Below are 22,271 nucleotides of genomic sequence, written 5' to 3'. Positions count from 1 at the left end.
TGTCAATAACATTTTTAATATGTTCATATGTTATGGATTCCTGTAGGAAGAGTTTTAACCATTACCAGGTACACTTAGTGCTTCAATAAATAATATTTTCTTTAATTTTTATGAAGTAATATATTTTATTTTAAATTCAAACTCAAGAAAATTTGTAAAAAATATATTTTTATCTTTTTATGGAATAAAAGCATCAGTGTTTTGGATAAACAAATAAAATTTACACAACATACAAAACAGAAGTGGTATTTTGCATTAAAGATTTGGCAGTAATATGAGCAAATTACACTTTTTTTTTTTAATTAACTTGAGTATTTCTTATATACATTTCGAGTGTTATTCCCTTTCCCGGTTTCCGGGCAAACATCCCCTTCCCCCTCCCCTTCCTTATGGGTGTTCCCCTCCCCAACCGCCCCCCATTGCCGCCCTCCCCCCAACAGTCTAGTTCACTGGGGGTTCAGTCTTAGCAGGACCCAGGGCTTCCCCTTCCACTGGTGCTCTTACTAGGATATTCATTGCTACCTTTGAGGTCAGAGTCCAGGGTCAGTCCATGTATAGTCTTTAGGTAGTGGCTTAGTCCCTGGAAGCTCTGGTTGCTTGACATTGTTGTACATATGGGGTATCGAGCCCCTTCAAGCTCTTCCAGTTCTTTCTCTGATTCCTTCAACGGGGGTCCTATTCTCAGTTCAGTGGTTTGCTGCTGGCATTCGCCTCTGTATTTGCTGTATTCTGGCTGTGTCTCTCAGGAGCGATCTACATCCTGCTCCTGTTGGTCTGCACTTCTTTGCTTCATCCATCTTGTCTAATTGGGTGGCTGTATATGTATGGACCACATGTGGGGCAGGCTCTGAATGGGTGTTCCTTCAGTCTCTGTTTTAATCTTTGCCTCTCTCTTCCCTGCGAGGGGTATTCTTGTTACCCTTTCAAAGAAGGAGTGAAGCATTCACATTTTGATCATCCGTCTTGAGTTTCATTTGTTCTAGGCATCTAGGGTAATTCAAGCATTTGGGCTAATAGCCACTTATCAATGAGTGCATACCATGTATGTCTTTCTGTGATTGGGTTAGCTCACTCAGGATGATATTTTCCAATTCCAACCATTTGCCTACGAATTTCATAAAGTCATTGTTTTTGATAGCTGAGTAATATTCCATTGTGTAGATGTACCACATTTTCTGTATCCATTCCTCTGTTGAAGGGCATCTGGGTTCTTTCCAGTTTCTGGCTATTATAAATAAGGCTGCAATGAACATAGTGGAGCAAGTGTCTTTTTTATATGTTGGGGCATCTTTTGGGTATATGCCCAAGAGAGGTATAGCTGGATCCTCAGGCAGTTCAATGTCCAATTTTCTGAGAAACCTCCAGACTGATTTCCAGAATGGTTGTACCAGTCTGCAACCCCACCAACAATGGAGGAGTGTTCCTTTCTCTGCATCCTAGCCAGCATTTGCTGTCACCTGAGTTTTTTATCTTAGCCATTCTCACTGGTGTGAGGTGAAATCTCAGGGTTGTTTTGATTTGTATTTCCCTTATGACTAAAGATGTGGAACATTTCTTTAGGTGTTTCTCAGCCATTCGGCATTACTCAGCCTTGAATTGTTTGTTTAGCTCTGAACCCCATTTTTAATAGGGTTATTTGTCTCCCTGCGGTCTAACTACTTGAGTTCTTTGTATATATTGGATATAAGGCATCTGTCTGCTGTAGGATTGGTAAAGATCTTTTCCCCAATCTGTTGGTTGCCGTTATGTCCTAACCACAGTGTCCTTTGCCTTACAGAAGCTTTGAAGTTTTATGAGATCCCATTTGTCGATTCTTGACCTTAGAGCATAAGCCATTGGTATTTTGTTCAGGAAATTTTTTCCAGTGCCCATGTGTTCCAGATGCTTCCCTAGTTTTTCTTCTATTAGTTTGAGTGTGTCTGGTTTTATCTGGAGGTCCTTGATCCACTTGGACTTAAGCTTTGTACAGCTTTTGATAAGCCTGGATGAATCTGCATTCTTCTACATGTTGACCTACTTTTGAACCAGCACCATTTGCTGAAAATGCTATCTTTTTTCCATTGGATGGTTTTGGCTCCTTTGTCAAAAATCAAGTGACCATAGGTGTGTGGGTTCATTTCTGGGTCTTCAATTCTATTCCATTGGTCTATCTGTCTGTCTCTGTACCAATACCATGCAGTTTTTATCAGTATTGCTCTGGAATACTGCTTGAGTTCAGGGATAGTGATTCCCCCTGAAGTCCTTTTATTGTTGAGCATAGTTTTAGCTATCCTGGGTTTTTTGTTATTCCAGATGAATTTGTAAATAGTTCTGTCTAACTCTTTGAAGAATTGGATTGGTATTTTGATGGGGATTGCATTGAATCTGTAGATCGCTTTTGGTAAAATGGCCATTTTTACTATATTAATCCTGCCAATCAATGAGCATGGGAGATCTTTCCAATTCTGAGGTCTTCTTCAATTTCTTTTTTCAGTGTCTTGAAGTTCTTATTGTACAAATATTTTACTTGCTTGGTTAAAGTCACATCGAGGTACTTTATGTTATTTGGGTCTATTATGAAGGGAGTCATTTCCCTAACTTCTTTCTCGGCTTCTTTCTCTTTTGTGTAGAGGAAGGCTACTGATTTATTTGAGTTAATTTTATACCCAGCCACTTTGCTGAAGTTGTTTATCAGCTTTAGTAGTTCTCTGGTGGAACTTTTGGGATCACTTAAATATACTATCATATCATCTGCAAATAGTGATATTTTGACTACTTCTTTTCTGATCTGTATCCCCTTGACCTCCTTTTGTTGTCTGATTGCTCTGGCTAGAACTTCAAGAACTATATTGAATAAGTAGGGAGAGAGTGGGCAGCCTTTTCTAGTCCCTGATTTTAGTGGGATTGCTCCAAGTTTCTCTCCATTCACTTTAATGTTATCAACTGGTTTGCTGTATATGGCTTTTACTATGTTTAGGTATGGGCCTTGAATTCTTTCCATTCTTTCCAGGACTTTTATCATGAAGGGGTGTTGAATTTTGTCAAATGCTTTCTCAGCGTCTAATGAAATGATCATGTGTTTTTGTTCTTTCAGTTTGTTTATATAATGGATCACGTTGATGGATTTCCGTATATTAAACCATCCCTGCATGCCTGGGATGAAGCCTACTTGATCATGGTGGATGATTATTTTGATGTGCTATTGGATTCATTTTGCCAGAATTTTATTGAGTATTTTTGCGTCGATATTCATAAGGGAAATTGGTCTGAAGTTCTCTTTCTTTGTTGGGTCTTTGTGTGGTTTAGGTATAAGAGTAATTGTGGCTTCATAGAAGGAATTCGGTAGTGCTCCATCTGTTTCAATTTTGTGGAATAGTTTGGATAATATTGGTATGAGTTCTTTATGAAGGTATGATAGAATTCTGCACTAAACCTGTCTGGACCCGGGCTCTTTTTGGTTGGGAGACTTTTAATGACTGTTTCGATTTCCTTAGGAGTTATGGGGTTGTTTAACTGGTTTATCTGTTCCTGATTTAACTTCGGTACCTAGTATCTGTCTAGGAAATTGTCCATTTCCTGCAGATTTTCAAGTTTTGTTGAATATAGGCTTTTATAGTAAGATCTGATGATTTTTTGAATTTCCTCTGAATCTGTAGTTATGTCTCCCTTTTCATTTCTGATTGTTAATTTGGATGCACTCTCTGTGTCCTCTCGTTAGTCTGACTAAGGGTTTATCTATCTTGTTGATTTTCTCAAAGAACCAACTTTTGGTTCTGTTGATTCTTTCTATGGTCCTTTTTGTTTCTTGGTTGATTTCAGCTCTGAGTTTGATTATTTCCTGCCTTCTACTCCTCCTGGGTGTATTTGCTTCTTTTTCTTCGAGAGCTTTTAGGTGTGGTGTCAAGCTGTTGACATATGCTCTTTCCTGTTTCTTTCTGCAGGCACTCAGCGCTATGAGTTTTCCTCTTAGCACAGCTTTCATTGTGTCCCATAAGTTTGGGTATGTTGTATCTTCATTTTCATTAAATTCTAAAAAGTTTTTAATTTCTTTCTTTATTTCTTCCTTGACCAGGTTATCATTGAGTAGAGCATTGTTCAATTTCCACGTATATGTGGGCATTCTTCCCTTATTGTTATTGAAGACCAGCATTAGGCCATGGTGGTCTGATAGCACCCATGGGATTATTTCTACTTTCTGTACCTGTTGAGTCCCTTTTTTTGACCAATTATATCGTCAATTTTGGAGAAAGTACCATGAGGAGCTGAGAAGAAGGTATATCCTTTTGCTTTAGGATAGAATGTTCTATAAATATCTGTTAATTCCATTTGGCTCATGACTTCTCTTAGTCTGTCTACATCTCTGTTTAATTTTTGTTTCCATGATCTGTCCATTGATGAGACTAGGGTGTTGAAATCTCCTACTATTATTGTGTGAGGTGCAATGTGTGTTTTGAGCTTTCGTAAGGTTTCTTTTACATATATGTAGGTGCCCTTGTATTTGGGGCATAGATATTTAGGATTGAGAGTTCATCTTGGTGGATGTTTCCTTTGATGAATATGAAGTGTCCTTCCTTATCTTTTTTGATGACTTTTATTTGAAAATTGATTTTATCTGATATTAGAATGGCTACTCCAGCTTGCTTCTTCTGACCATTTGCTTGGAAAGTTGTTTTCCAGCCTTTCACTCTGAGGTAGTGTCTGTCTTTGTCTCTGAGGTGTGTTTCCTGTAGGCAGCAGAATGCAGGGTCCTGGTTGCATATCCAGTTTGTTAATCTATTTCTTTTTATTGGGGAGTTGAGGCCATTGATGTTGAGAGATATCAAGGAATAGTGATTATTGCTTCCTGTTATATTCATATTTGGATGTGAAGTTATGTTTGTGTGCTTTTCTTCTCTTTCTTTTGTTGCCAAGGCGATTAGTTTCTTGCTTCTTCTAGGGTATAGCTTGCCTCCTTATGTTGGGCTTTACCATTTATTATCCTTTGTAGTGCTGGATTTGTAGAAAGATATTGTGTAAATTTGGTTTTTTCATGGAATATCTTGGTTTCCATGTATGTTAATTGAGAGTTTTGCAGGATATAGTAACCTGGGCTGGCATTTGTGTTCTCTTAGGGTCTGTATGACATCAGTCCAGGATCTTCTGGCCTCATAGTTTCTGGCGAAAAGTCTGGTGTGATTCTGATAGGTCTGCCTTTATATGTTACTTGACCTTTTTCCCTTACTGCTTTTAATATTCTTTCTTTATTTTGTGCGTTTGGTGTTTTGACTATTATGTGACGGGAGGTGTTTCTTTTCTGGTCCAATCTATTTGGAGTTCTGTAGGCTTCTTGTATGCCTATGGGTATCTCTTTTTTTAGGTTAGGGAAATTTTCTTCTATGATTTTGTTGAAGATATTTACTGGTCCTTTGAGCTGGGAGTCTTCACTCTCTTCTATACCTATTATCCTGTGCTTTGATCTTCTCACTGAGACCTGGATTTCCTGTATGTTTTGGACCAGTAGCTTTTTCTGCTTTACATTTTCTTTGACAGTTGAGTCAATGATTTCTATGGAATCTTCTGCTCCTGAGATTCTCTCTTCCATCTCTTGTATTCTGTTGGTGAAGCTTGTATCTATAGCTCCTTGTCTCTTCTTTTGGTTTTCTCTATCCAGGGTTGTTTCCATGTGTTCTTTCTTGATTGTTTCTATTTCCATTTTTAATTCCTTCAACTGTTTGATTTTGTTTTCCTGGAATTCTTTCAGGCATTTTTGCGATTCCTCTCTGTAGGCTTCTACTTGTTTATTAATGTTTTCCTGTGTTTCTCTAAGGGAGTTCTTCACGTCTTTCTTGAAGTCCTGCAGCATCATGATCAAATATGATTTTGAAACTAGATCTTGCTTTTCTGGTGTGTTTGGATATTCCATGTTTGTTTTGATGGGAGAATTGGGCTCCGATGGTTCCATGTAGTCTTGGTTTCAGTTGCTTGGGTTCCTGCGCTTGCCCCTTGCCATCAGATTATCTCTAGTGTTACTTTGTTCTGCTATTTCTGACAGTGGTTAGTCTGTCCTATAAGCCTGTGTGTTAGGAGGGCTGTAGACCTGTTTTCCTGTTTTCTTTCAGCCTGTTATGGGGACAGAGTGTTCTGCTTTTGGGCGTGTAGTTTTTCCTCTCTACAGGTCTTTAGCTGTTCCTGTGTGCCTGTGTCTTGAGTTCACCAGGCAGGTCACTTCCAGGAGAAAAGTTGGTCTTACCTGTGGTCCCGAGGCTTAAGTTTGCTCACGGGGTGCTGCCCAGGAGCTCTCTGTGGCGGCATCAACCAGGAAGATCTGCGCCGCCGTTTCAGGGAGCTTCAGTGCACCAGGGTTCCAGATGGTGTTTGGTGTTTTCCTCCGAATCAGTAATGTCTGCAGAGTGCAGTCTCTTCTGGTTTTCCAGGCGTGTCTGCCTCTCTGAAGCTTTAGCTCTCCCTCCCACGGGATTTGGGTGCAGAGAACTGTTTATCAGATCTGTTCCTTCACATTCTGGCGGTGTCTCAGGCACAGGGGTCTTGCTGCTCCTGGGCCCTCCCCCACGGGAACTCAGAGGCCTTATACAGTTTCCTCTTGAGCCAGGGATGTGAGCAGGGGTGGGCAGTGTTGGTGGTCTCTTCCGCTCTGCAGCCTCAGGAGTGCCCACCTGACCAGGCGGTGAGGTCTCTCTCCCACGGGGTCTGGGAGCAGAGAGCTGCTGTGGCCCGGATCCAGGGGTGTGGGACTCCCGGTAAAACCCAAATTACACTTTCTTATCAGATGATTGCATACAAGTTAACCTGAGTTTTAAAAACATCTTTATCATTTGCATTAGAAATTATTTGCATTATTTTATTGAAACATTTTAGTGAAGCAGAAAATTCTATAAAGTAGTCCTGTGTCCTACAACAATTCCATCTTGTCAATAAGTATAGCTCATTCCTTTAAATGTGTAGAAATCTATAATTTTCTAAGATGTTGATAAATTATCAAGACCCAACAGCAATTGATACGTGAATCAAATGATCCATGTTTTGGTGATCCTAATCTTGATTATATCCCAGTATTCAAAGATTGCTATCCTCAATGACAAAATGAATTCTAGACCAACTGAGGATATATCATGGGGAGAAAAGGAAAAGCAAATGCATTTAGTAACTATCAATATAACATAACAAAAGCAATAAATATGTAAAATGTATATGTATATTTCCTTACTTTATGAAGACTTCAAAACTGTCTTCTCTTTCACAGCTAGCCAGTTGTCAATATTATCCAAGCATGTAATTCAACAATGATCAGTGCTATTACCAGATCATGAAAATACATAGCAATTCTTCTGGAAGAAGAATTTTGAACATAATAGAATATTGTAGATGTTTGATGAACTTTAAAAAGTTAGACACTATTGATTACAGCTGAATAATTCAGTTCAGGTAATATAAGACTTCTTATTATTAGCCTACTTGGTTTGCATCAAACTCATGACCTTGGCTTACTTCCCAGAAGTCCATATTTTAGAAATAATTTTAATTCATAAATGTGTTCTGAACAATCAATATCTTAAGCAAACAGTAAATATTTAAAGAGTAATCACCTTTATAAATTAATTAGGCCAGCTGTTCTTTACTGATGCCTAAATATTCAATACTTTGAATTAAGTTTTACATGGACTTTAGACAAGTCTGGATATTTGTGCCTTTAGACAGGGTTTGTGTATACTTTTCGTTAACTCAGTTATCTTATGCGTTATCACATAGGGGGTAATTTTATCAAATGCACTCTGTGTGAATGTAAATCAGAATTCATTTTAAATGAAAATCTTTGATTTTTATGAATTTAGGATGTAAATGTGCACTCAACATTTTCTGAACTGTTGTAAATAACATTATATTTCAAAATTTGTCCTAAAGACAGATAAAACTTAGAAAACTTTTTTTGTAAAATAGGTATGAGGGCTATTAGGACAATAACTATTATCATTGAATAATATTGCTTAGCCTGTCATACCTTTTATGGAAAAATGCCAAATATAATAAATGATTATAAGAAGAATTTTCATTACAGACATTCCATTACAAATTTCAGTCAGGTAAAAAATGAAAGACTTTTTTATTTTAACTTCAATATATTTGAAAAATAACAAATTTTTGTTTCATGCCCTTGCTTACTGTTCTAAAACCAATCTCTCACACAGTCACACAGTTATACTTTAATTTCATTATGTAGGTTCATTTCTTTTTTCATAAGAAGTAACAAAAATTCAAGTATTAGACATTTTTAAAGACTAAAGGTAGCTGCTTAATCCTAAAATATCATACTTTCAAAGAACAGAATGTCTATTATTAGATTCTGATTTCAGTTAGAATATTGAAACATTTTAAGTTATTATTATAATTATTATTGTGTGTATACACTTATGATATTGTATCTATACACATGCCTGGGTTAACTGTGGAGGTCAGAGGACAACTTGTGATTTGGTTCTCTTCTTTCATCATTGAAACACAAAAATATAAAAGTTATTTCAAGTTGGGGACAAGCATAGTCACTCATATTCAGTGGCAGATATAAAGCATGACAAAGTGATCTTAATTTCTTTTCATTTCCACTGATTAGGGAATTCTTCATGGGTTACTCAACCCCTGTCAAATGCATATTGTTGTTTGAAACATTCTTGTATACATAGTGTCAAGACAAGTGGACACCTCTATTTCTATAGAATGTATTCACACAGAGGAAAGTATTTAGCATGTACACTTCATTTTATCTCCACTCTAAAGAAATAGGGTACTATAAAATAATAATTGACATGAACTCTTAAATCCATCCCCTTTATTAATAATATTATAGGAAGGGATATGCCATATCAAGTAATAATATAGGAAAATAGGACACCCTACAATGAGTCAGTATAGAAAGTAGTTAGGTGTATAATATGAATGACATCATTCTTAAAACTCAACAATGTTTAATTTTGTAACCTGTGTCTTAACATAAAAGGAATCCCATTTTTCATTTTCCTTAGGCTATTTCACCTAACTTCTTTTTCTAATTTACCAGCCAAATTGGTTTCCCCAAATTTTAATATCAGGCCATGTAACAAAATCTCCAGGGTAAAGTAATTACCTAATCCATTCATTACATGGGATAAAGATAGGACAGTTAAAATGTCAAATAGAATCAAGGTTGTCTGAGTTAAAAAACATTTTCAATTATAATTTTTGCCTCTCTCAATAACACATGAAGTAATAATTCCTAGCTTGTACGAAAGGTTTTATATTAATCTAAACAAAAATCTCAAGAAACATTATTAAATACAAAATAATTCAGGTTTGTAACCTTGGACAATTCTTATCTTCTTGACTTCCATTTCTCTGTAAGTGAGAATTGAGGGGAAAATATCCTCACTTTCTTCATAAACAAATGGGTTTCTGGATCCAGAAAATAATGATCTTGTTAAATAGCAGGTTATTTTGGTAAAATTTACAATTTAATGACACTATCATGAATATCAGGCTATTCAATCTTGAAGGGATTAAAAAGAACCGCAAGGTGTTTTGTAGCTAATAGGTAAAAAGTTAAATTTAGTAACCTGATATTTCAACCTGACATGCATTGAGTGATTATTTAGTATGTGTGGGAAATCATGCATTTTTGGAATGAAAGGAACATTCTTCCAATAACCAACAATGTCAATACATCGAGCAAGTCATATGCCTGATGGTTAAGCAGTGGAACTGAAAGAAAAAAATCAAACTTTTATGTGTAAAGTGCATACAGACACATTTCTGAGTAATGTACTTTGAGCATATTCTCCCTCATATTTTCTTTTCCCCCTCGATGCAACGAACTCCTTCTTTTCCTCAACAAGTCCCTATTTTTATGTATATTTTTATGAATATTTTCTGATGTTAATTGGAATTTGCCTGAATCAGTATGCATGTAAAGTGATTTACTTGAACATAGTCATTTCAACAGTGATTGATACTAAGAAATATGACTTCCCTTAGAGAAAGAAATTATTGCCTATTGCTCCTTTGGGATGCCTTGCACCTTCCACAAAAGTTGAAAAGGCTAACTCATGCAAAATGATTACGAATATATTTTAGTACTTATTATTTAAGGATTTTATATTTACTCATCAAATTGAGAGAAAAATATCTGAGAACTTGTAAGAAAATATATATTTATTAATAGAATGTGTATTATATACGGTACATTACACATTTCAGTCAAGTTAATTAGCTGTGGATAAAGATTGAAAAATAAAAGCTGATAATGGAAATAGGGCATTTAAAAAAAAACCCTGTTTTCCATTCATGTTAAGCTACCTGTAAAAGTCATTAGCTGGGTTGTCCGGCCACTGTTCTGCTGGGCTTCAGCAGGCCTGCTGCAACAGGAACGTCCAGGTTAGACCATTTCCCACGCAATCAGCTACTCAAAAGCACTTTGGGACGTGCCCAGATACTCTGAAAACCATCGTCTAGCCCAAGGTTGCTCACACAAGGTCTGTAGCACTGGGAACACTAGGTTAAGATTACCTTCTCGGAGATCTACTAAACCCGGAACATCCATGGACAGCTAGATGGTTCAGGCCAGTTCAAGAACATACTCAACAAAAGTCAGGGCAATGTGGCACTTCCAGAACATAGTTATCCAACCACAGCAAGTCCTGGCTATGCTAACAAAACCAAAACACAAGAAAATTACCTTAAATCTGTACTGAACTTTGGTGTTCCTGGTGCCACAGTCCTTGGGTGAGCAGCCTTGGGCCTAGATGCTGGTTTTCAGAGGATCTGGGCATCTCACAAAGTACTCCTGAGAAGCTGATTAGGTGGGAAATGATCTCACCTGGATGTGCCTGTTGCAGCAAACCTGGAGAAGGCTGGCAGAGTGGTGGTAGGACAATGGAGCAGGGAGTGGAGCAACATGGAGCTTGGGCCACTGAGCATGCCCAGGGAATGAAGATGAGAGAGGCTTTTAAAGAGGAAATGAGTAAGTCCTCATATAAAGAAATGCAGGGACATATAAACAGGAGAAAAGTCTATAAAACTGTTTAAGAGCTAAAATTGAAACAGAAACAATGAAGAAAACACAAACAGAGGGAAAACTGGAAATGCAAAACTTATAGAAAAAAAAATCAACAGATGTATGCATCACCAAGACTGTACCAGAGTTGTAAAAGAGAATATCAGGCATAGAAGACATGATAGAGGAGGGGGGCAGGGAGAAAGAGCTGTGAGAGAGGGGACTGGGAGGAGAGGGGGAGCTAATTTAAGTATGTAAAAGGAATAAATAAATAAATAAATAAATAAATAAATAAATAAATTTACAAAAAAAAAAAACCCAACACATAGCATCTAGGAAATCTGAGATACTGTGAAAAGACATCACCTAAGAATAATAGGAATAGAAAAGAAGGAAATTCCCAACTCCAAGGCCTAGAAAATGTTTTAAATAAAATCACAGATGAAAATTTCCCAAATTGTCTGTAAACATGAAAGAACTGCTAGAACAGCAATTAGATTGGAGAAAAAAGAAAGAAAGCATGAAAAGAAGGAAGAAAGAAAAGCAAATCCTGCCACATTATAATCAAAACACTAAATCTATAGAACAAAAAGTATATTTAAAGCTGTATGAGAAAAAGACCAAGTATCTAAATTAATAAAATCAGATATGAGAATGGAGTCATAACAACAGACACTGAAGAAATTCAAAGAATCATTACATCTTACTTCAAAGGACTATACTCTACAAAACTGAAAATGATTTTCTAGATTGATACAATTTACCAGAGTTTAATCAATATCAGGGAAACTATTTAAACAACCTTACATCCCCCAAAGAAATAAAAGCAGTCACTAAAAGTCTCCCAATGGGAAGACCAGATCAAATGGTTTTAGTGCAAAATTCTCCCAGAATTGAAAGAACACTGTCAAACTCATTCTATGAGGCCGTGGTCACACTGATACCTAAACTACCCAAAGACTCAACAAAGAAGGGAATTTCAAACTAATTTATCTTATGAATAATGATAATAAATAAATAGTGAAATATTCACAGACCAATTCCAGGAATACATCAAAAACTTCATTCCCTGTTATTAAGTAGGCTTCATTCTAGACTGCAGAGATGGTTCAATATATGATAATCCATCTATATAATCCACCATATCAAAAAGGTGTAAAACCAACCCATGTGATCATCTCATTGGATGCTGAAAAATCCATTGACAGAACCCATCACTGCTTCATGTTAAAAGTCTTGGAGATATCAGGAATAAAAGGTGCATACGTAGACATAATAAAAGCAATATACAGCAAGCCAATAGACAACATCTAATTAAATGGAGAGTAACAAAGCAATTCCACTAAAATCAAGGACAGGACAAGGCTGCCCACTCTCTCCATATCTATTCCTTATAGTATTTGAAGTTATAGATAGCTACAGGATAAAGAGCATAGAGAAGTCAATGTACAGCTATTCACAGGTGATATGAGAGTATACATAAGTAACCAGAAAACTCCTACCAGACAATAACACAAATGAACACATCCAGCAATGTGGATTACAAAATTAACTCAAAAAATATCAATAGCCTTTCTTTATACAAGCATTAGACAGGATGAGAAAGAAATTAGGGAAAACAACAGCCTTTACAATAGCCACAAATAATATAAAATACTTTGGTATAACTCTAACCAAGCAAAGGAGAGACTTATATGACAAGAACTTCTAGTCTCTGAAGAAAGAAATTGAAGAATATATAAGAATATCAAAAGATCTGCTCATGTAATTTTCATCAAAAGTTCAGCACAATTCTTCACAGATGTTGAAAGAGCAATTCTTGTCTTCTTATGGAAAGACGAAAAACCCTGGATACCTAAAAATAATCCTGTATAATAAAAAAACTTGTGGAGGTTTCACATCATTTTAGATTTCACATTATATTACACAGTAATAGTAGTAAGAATTGCATGGTATTGGCATAAAAAAGACGGGTTGATCAGTGTAATGGAATCTAAACCCCACGAATAATCCCCACAATCGTGGACATTAGAATTTGGCAAAAAAAAAAAAAGCCGAAATAATGAAAGAAAAAAGAAAGCATATTCAACATATGGTGACATTTTAACTAAGTGGCTGCATGTAGAATATGAATAGACACATACCCATCACATTTAAAAAAAAAACCTTCAAGTCCAAATAGATTAAATAACTCAATATAAAACCTGTTGTGGTTTGCCCTGGAGTTATCTGTATTTTGATGCTAATTTCACTGCCCCAAGGACAGCTGCCTAGTCATATACTCAGGAATCAGGTGACTTCACCAGAACCTTCTCCCCACTGAATTTGTAAAATACAGGTGAGGGGCAGGTACAGGACAGAAGAAGGCCTGTCATTGGAGGGGAAGGAAGGATGGGCGGGAGAGAAGTTTGAAGGAAGAGGAGGAAACTGGAATGGAAAGGAGGAGACAGGGAGGGAGAGGGAGAAGCCGTGGCAGGATGATGGAGTCTGACATAAAGATTTCACTCTGTGTATTTACAGGTTGTTATTAATGTTCTCAAGGAATGGATGATACCGGGCTTTGTATGTTTAAGTGTGCAATTATATCTTATCAACTGGGTCATATATTATTGTGTTGTGTGTTCTTTTATGTGACGATTTGAGTGTAGCAAAGTGTGCGGCGGCTGGAGACACTGGGCCTCCGTGGAGTTGGGATGTGTTTCCGCCAAGATATCCAGCAGATGTCTTGGGGCACCGCGGTGCTGGACCTGGCGAGGTAAAAGACAACCATACTTTTAGTATTTTTTATATTTTTACAACAACAAAAACCAAACACACTAAATCTAATAACAGAGAAAGCGAGGACCTGCCCTGAACACATTCACACAGGAAGTAAATTCTTGAACAGAACACCAATAGCTCAGGCAATCAGGTAAACATTAAATGGGATCTTATGAAACCGAAAACTGTTGCAAGGCTAAGGACATCATCAGTCGGACAAAATGGCACTGTACAAAATGAGAAAAGGTTTCCACCAACCTTATGTCAGATAGAGGACTAATATCTAAAATATGTTAAGAATTCAATAAATTAAACAATGGACCAAATAACCCAATTGAAAAAATGGGATAGAAAGCTAATCAGAGTATTCTCATCAGAATATCTAATGGCTGAAGAGCACTTAAAGAAATGTTCAGGGTAAACCAAAGCAAACCACTCATAGATTCTGTCTTACCCAAGTCAGAATGGCTAAAATCAGAAACCCAAGTGACAGAACATGCTAGTGATGATGTAGAGCAAAGGGAACACTCCTTCATTGCTGATGGGATTGCAAATTTGTATAATCAGTATGGAAATCAATTTGGCAGTTTCCTATAAAATAGAAAATATTTCTATGCCAAGACCCAGCTATACTCCTTATGGGCATACACCCAAAAGATATCCCATATACTCTAAGGTTATCTGCTCAACTATGTTCACAGCAGCATTATTCATAACAGCCCCAAACTGGAAACATCCTAGATCCCACACAACTGAAGAATGGATAAATAAAATGTGGCACATTTATATAATGGAACACTCCTCAGATTAACAAGAATATCATGAAATTTACAGGCAAATCAATGGACCTAGAAAGTAGCATTCTGAATGATATAACCCAGACCCGGAAAGAAATTGATAGTATGTACTCAATAAGTGGATATTAACCATAAAGTACAAGATCACCCTGATAATCCACAGACCTAAAGAAGCTAAGTAACAAGGAGGTCTCAAGGGAGGATGCCGGAGTTTCACTTAGAAATAAAAGACACCTGAGATGAATGAAGGGAAGGAACTGTGTGCAAGAGAGAGTGGGAAACAGAGTGTGGAGAGGAAGTGCAGAAGAGAGCTAGAAGGAATTGTGACAGAGAGGATCCTGGGTGCATGTGGGGATGACCATAGCTGAGACTCCTAGCAGCTGCAGTATGGAGATTGAAGTGACCACCTCCTGTAGCCAGGCAGGACTTCTAGTGGTGGGAGGAAGACAACATACTAAAAAAATCTTCAACCTCAAATTTGTCAAGCTTATGAGATGTACAATAATAAAGACAGAACGGGGATTGAGTCAAGGACCAGCCAATGTATGCCCCAAATGAGACCCATCCTCTTGAAGAGAGAGAACCCTAACACTATTAATAATACTCTGCTATGATTTTAGACAGGAGTCTAGCATAACTTTCTCCTGAGAGGTTTCACTGAGTGTCTGATGGAAACCAATGCAGAGACAGACACCCAGACATCAGGCAAGCAATGGGAGTCTTGTGGAAGAGTCAAGGAGAGGAATGAGTGAGCTGAATTCTTCTATGACATCACAGAAAGACACACATTGTCAACTAACCTTGGCCAGAGGGGCTCTTAGAGACTGAACTACTAACCACACAGCATACAGCTCTTGCTGGACCTAAGCTCCCTACATATTTGTAGCAGATGTGTACTTGGTCTTCATGTGGGTTTCCTTATAGCTGAACAATGGGGGGGAGGCTGTTTCTAACTCTGTTGCCTAACTTTGAATCCCCTTCCCCTAGCTGGACTACCTCCTCTGATGGCAATTGGAAAGGATTTGCTTAGTTCTCCTGTTAGTTGATATGCCAGAGTAGCTTGGTACCCATGAAGGAACTTCCCTGTTTCTGAGAAGAGCAGGTGGTAACATGGAGGGGTGCTTTTGTGGATGGGATTGTGAAGACAGGAAGGACGGGGGTCTCTTATAAGTATGTAAATTAATATATTAATTAATGAAAATAATCTTGGGATGTAGAGATTAACTAAATTTCTCAAAATATTTGAACTTAAATGATTGAAAACATTTATGGCTACATAGACAAGAGAATAATTGTAATTATTGCTAAATTCACAGATCTTAAAAAAATTTCAATAGAGTGAGGAGGCATTAAAAAATGTGTGACATTAATATAATCTGTGTTTGATACATCAAAAAACATGATTGAAAAAGTATATACATTCATTATAAATTTAAATCCTGACATTAATCACAAGGGAAAAGTCTGAATAATGAAGACAATAGGGATATTTTACAAACATTGACAATATAACTGTTTTTTATGATACAAATGTATAATTGTTGACAATTTTTCAAACATAAAAACTAATATAAGTAATAATTAAATGTTGCACTAGTAGGAGAAAAATCCACATTATCCAGCTTAACAAAGATTATAATCAGCTTGTATTTTCTTTTTCAATTATACAACCCTAAGGTGATAGTAGACGTTTCCTTTAATTTGCCCATGAAATTTGTCAAGTAGGTAACCTCATCAGTAATTATAGAAAAAATCACATAAAATAAAATGCTACATGTCCAGGTTTGGGTTATGAGAACTATTTTTGAAAAATCATTGTAAGGCAAAGCACAAGATCTCCATTGTGGCTATGTGTTCTGCTATCGATCATCTGTGAGTGTAACAGCGGATGCCTACATATGAATATGAGATGAGAAAGATTTTGCTTCATGGGGCGTATTCAACTTGTCTCTACATTAATATTCATCACATTTTATATAACTTTGAAACATAAACTAAGAGAAAATGAGGAAAGTTTCCTAGATTCATGGCTTCAGATGTTTCAGGCTGTGGTCACTTGGTCTCGTGCTATAGATAGATACATGTAGTATCCATCCCATCTGCAGACACCAATCCCAGGCACTATTGCTGATGCCAAGAAGCCCTTGCTTTGTCTCTTAAGAGGCTCTGCCCGAGCCTGACCAATACAGATAAGGATGAACGCAGCCAAACATCGGATTGAGGGCGGGGACCCCAGTGGAAAAGTTAGGGCAAGAACTGAAGGAGCTGAAGGGGGATGCATCCCCCATAGGAAGAACAATATCAACCAACCAGACCCCCAAACCTCCCAGGGACTAAACAACCAAAAAGAGTGCACACCGGGGATTCATGGCTCCAGCTGGATATGTAGCAGAGGATGGCTTAGTCGAACATCACTGAGAGGGGAGCCCCTTGGTCTTGTGGAGACTTGATGATCCTGGGTAAGGGAATGCTAGGGCGCTGAGGCAGGAGTGGGTAGGTGTGTGGGGGAGCACCCTCATAGAAGCAAAGAGAAGGAAGGGGATGCAGGGTTTGTGGAGGGAAAACTGGGAATGGGGATAACATTTGAAATATCAATAAATAAAATAACCGACAAAAAATAAAAGACATGTACAATAACAAAACATGGTAGAGAGTATGTGGAGGAACAGGCAGCTTAGAACAGTTCCAAATTACCCAGAGACATGGGAGATCTCCCCAAACCATGGCTGTATTTACTTCTTTTCTACAGCTGACATTCATCATCTTTCTGGAAAACCATTCGGTTTTAATCTGCCAAGGAAAGAATTTGTTGATTACAATTCTGACCTCAGGATTCAATCAGTGCCCCCAAATCCCACCACCAACTAATAACCCACGCTTCATTCCATGAAATCTTCAGAAGACATTTCAAATTCAAATGAAAGCAATATTATTTAATACAGCAGTATGATCGTGTCACATAATTCCAATGCACGCAAAAATGGAACTGACAATCTGAATGAATAAGATTCTGAATAACTTTGTTATTTTATAGAAAGAATGGACACTACAAACTGAGAAACTGACACTTGATTAATTGTTCTTTTTTTTAATCTCCATACCAATAAGTGCAATTTTTCTTAAAGCAAAGTTGTCAATGACTGTTTTGCTAACAGATGCAGTGTTGCCCAGTTTATGCAAGGTTGACACCTTCCCTGAATATAATATAATATATCATTTTCAGTCCTATTTCAGTGCATATCCTTCAATGTCATGTTTTGTCTTTGCAAATATTAAATACAGGTATCAGCATTTTTCTCTTTAGATTATAAGTAGATAAGTGAACAAATCGAATATTAATATTATATTGTGAGTTAAAAACTATTAATTATTTGATCATAATTTGAGGGATACTGAATTCTTTAAGAATGAATACTATAATCACTACAGTAAATTTTTAAACAAAAAAAGGGATCAATGTTTTTAGTATACCTCAAAAAATTACCAAACTCATCAGTGACAAGGTTAACATTCCAGGGCACATAATTTGTCTTTGGAATATGCATTGTCAGGCAGCCACAGATACTACCAAAATATGATTCCCTAACAGTAAATTCTCATCATCATGGCCACTATTGATCTGTAGCATCAGTAACTGAATCTGTCCATGGAATTCAGCACCATTTATCTTGATAGCATGTATCCCCATCCTCCTGCCTGAGCCCATTAAACTGTCATCTGTGGGCTTACATCATTTTTACTTGAGGGACTTAGCGAAACTTTGCACTTTACTTGTTTTCTAAAACACTTCGAAGACCAGACTACCTCATCAGGAAAATTCCACTGGTCCTAGCTAAGACCTGCTTTTTTCTGTGTCTAAGAAATCAAGCCATAATGTTTTTAAATTGAAGCAAAACCATCACCACCGACATAACTTGTTGGTCAGAGTGGGTGTATTTACTTTTATATCTGTACATATTAAAATGTATAACGTGAACACAATTTCATATATTTTGTTAAGATTTTAAAAAGAATCAATTAATCCTATTTAGGTGCTATTACATATTTTCCTAAATAATTTTGTGATAAGGGGTAGATGTACCTCAGAAAGTCTATAGTTGCTTTGATTTTTTTAATTTGAAATGATTCAAATGTGAAATAAGAAAATTTCATTTCCAAAGATTTTTATAAATATTGAATCAGTGTTAATATGTGTGTATATATTCAACAAATAAATATATATATATATATATTCCTAAGTATAACCTGCTCAGTCTGTGTAATATTTTTATATTCATGTTTTCAGAGCTATCCTGGACTCCTAGCTAATTATCATAATCTTTAAAATTAAAAGTGCAATTTCTTCTTAACCTCAGAATATGTTAATTTTTGTTTTATGACAAATCTAGAAACTCTCAAATATTACCATTTCTTTCACCATTTAGATAAATGAATACACACAAAATACATAGTTTCATAAAATTGGTATATACATACAACCAGATAATGAAAACTGCACTAAACACTTTTAATTTTTCCTTATTAATTAATTTATTTATTTACTTTAGATTCAGATTGAAGACCAGCTCCCTCTTCTTCCAGTCCCATGCTTAAAACCCCCTCTCTGCATTATCTTCTCCTTTTCTCCTCAGAGAAGTGTAAGTGCCCCATGTGTATTAACTGTCCACGCACATCAAGTCACAGAAGGAATAACAATATCCTTACCTACTGTGGCCCCACAAGGCAGTCCAGTAAGGGGAATCAGATCCAAAGACAGGCAACAGAATCAGAGATAGCCCATGGTCCAATTGTTAAGTGGTCCACATGAAGACTAATTTACATATCTGCTACAAAGTTATAGAGAGCCTAAGCACAGTCTCTGTGTGCTCTGTGGTTGGTGGTTCAGTCTCTGTGTGCCCGAAGGGCCCAAGATAGTTGACTCTGAGGGTCTTCTTGACTGCTTCAGATCCTTCAGTCTTATAGACCAGTATTCTACAAGACCCCCCCACCATACTTCCCCTAATATGTGTCTGTAGGTGTCTGAATCTGTTTCCATTAGCTTCACTGAAGTCTCTCAGGAGACAGTTATGCTAGTCTCTCATCAAGAAGCATAGCAAAATACCATTAATGGTGTCACGGCTTGCCTCTCTTCCATGGGATGGATCCCAAATGGGCCAGTCATTGGTTGGCCACTGTCTCAATCTCTGCTCCATCTTTATCCCTGCATGTCTTGTAAACCAGACAAATTTTGGGTTGAAGTTTGTATGGGTGGCTTGCTATCCCTGGCCCTCCCACCACTGGAAGTACTGCCTATAAAAGGTAGCCACTTCAGTCTCCATTTCCCTAGATGCTAGGCGTCTCAGCTAGAGTCGTCCCCATAGGTTCTACAGGAGTCTCCCTGTCCCAGGTCTGTGGCTCTTCACGGAGATGCTCAGTCCATGGATTTCTGCTCTCTCTCTCTGCCATCTCCGTACCCATACCCAGCACCCCACCACCTGATCCATATCCCTGTTCCACTCCTAATCCAATCTTCCAACTCAATTTCCTCCCTGCACCCACCTCTTATTTGTATTTTATTTCTCATTCTGAGTGAGATTCAAGCTTCCTCCTTTGGACCCTTGTTATGTTGTTTCTCTGGATCTGTAGAATGTAGGATTCTTATCCTGTACTTTATAGCAAATATCAACTTATAGGTGAGTGCATGCCATATATTTCTTTCTCATTCTATGTTACCTCACTCAGCATGATCTTTTCTAGTTCCATATATTTGACTGCAAAATTCATTGTGTCTTTGTTTTTAATAGCTGGATAGTATTCCATTGTGTAAATGTGCCATATTCATTCTTCAGTTGAGGCACATATGTTGTTTCTCCAGTTTCTGACTATTAAGTCTGACGGAAAAGCTTCTGTAAAGTTAAGGACATCATCAATAGCACAAAATGGCAGCCTATGGAATGGAAAAAGCTCTCCAACCCTACATCTCACAGAGGAGTCATATCCAAAATGTATAATGAACTCAATAAATTAGACACAAACAAACCAAATAACCTAGCTAAAAATGGAGTTCTGAGCTAAACAGAATATTTGATGGAGGACTCTGTAATAGGTGAGAAACAGTTAAATAAATGTTCAACATCCTAAGGTAAATCAAAATGAATCTGAGATTCCATCTTATATATCTCAGAATGGCCAAGATCAAAAACTCAAGTGGCACGACATACTGTGGAAGATGTGGAGAAAGGGGAGCACGCCTACATTGTTGATGGGAGCAAAAACTTATACAACTGCTTTGGAAATCAATTTGGTAGTTTATAAGACATTTGAAAATAGTTCTACTCAAGACCCACTGTACCAATCCTGGACATTTAACTAAATAATGCCCCACAACACCACACGGTCACTTGCTCAACTATGTTCATATACTAAATATTTGTTAGGAAACTCTCCTTTGCTTGTGGGAACAAAGCATTGCTACCATTCCTCAAAAGCCGGATAATCTACTAGCTCACCTTGACCTGATTGTGTGGTGTTTTTCCTTCATCTTCTAAATGCTAAGCATATTTTTCTCAATAGCAAACTTTCCAGAATCAGTGAAAATACCAAGAAAGGGAAAGCAACATTTAAAATAATTTTCCTGCATTCTCTCATCATACTCACACTTACTTTTCTTATTTATTATTGACTTCTTTAGTAGTTACATAAAATATGGTATTAAGCAGACAATATAATTGTATGGGCCACAGAATTAGATAAAGAATATTGAAAAGCTTCCTACTTGCTTTACCCAGGATGTAGTGGTCAACTTTTCAACTCTATTTCAAATTTATTAAAAATGGTTCACTTTGTCTTATACACAGGAGAGATGTTAGTTTCACACAACAGTTTTTTCTTGTTTTTGTTTTCTGTTTTGTTTTGGCATTTTGTGTTGTGTGATATATGTGTGTTTTGTGCTTAATGATTTTTATATTTCAAATATGTTATGATTGCTGTTCATAATTTTATGCTTAAGTCTTATGTTTTCAGAAAGTTTACTAAAATGTTTTATCAATAAAAACAAATATAAATAATTTTATGTTAGAAATACCTTATATACATATGTCAGCAAAGTTTTCAGAGAAATTTTTCCAGTATTCCTGTAGGCTTATGTTATTATGCCAGTGAAGGCAGACAATTTAGGTCAAGGCCATGATTGGGCAGTGAAAAATAAGGTGTGGACCAAGCTTCTGTAAGGTGGGAGAGAAAGAGAAGAGGGAAGAATTTAGATGGAGATGGGAAAGAATGACCCAGATCCTGGTAATCTTGAATTATTAAGGTAGCTGGGATGGATTTCTGTAGGCAAATTTCTTATCTAGGTGGACGGTTTATATCCTTAACAATTGGTTGTAAGTTTATTGTGTGGGTATATTGTGGATTGAGAATTTAACACATAAATCTGATTGCTGGGTTACAGTTTGTCCCATCTTGATTTTACCGGGTATTTGGGAATTTCTGCTTTAACTACCAGGGGGCAGTTGCAGGAATGTGGGCAGAGTCCGTTGTAGGAAACCCCTATAGGCCAGCTGCTTCTGGACTACTAGAACCATGATTTTACCAAGTAGCTGGAAGCAGAGATTTCTCGGCTAGCAGACAGCCGTAGAGGTACTAATCTGAGATAAATGTTCCAATGGCCCATTGGAGCTGGAACTAGCGACCTCCAGGGTATGCGCAGGAATTGGTTCCGCTGCTTTTTATTTTTACCG

Source organism: Rattus norvegicus, chromosome 11 (genome assembly GCF_036323735.1).
Source record: "Rattus norvegicus strain BN/NHsdMcwi chromosome 11, GRCr8, whole genome shotgun sequence".
Taxonomy (NCBI): Eukaryota; Metazoa; Chordata; class Mammalia; order Rodentia; family Muridae; genus Rattus; species Rattus norvegicus.
This window is presented reverse-complemented; position numbering follows the sequence as displayed.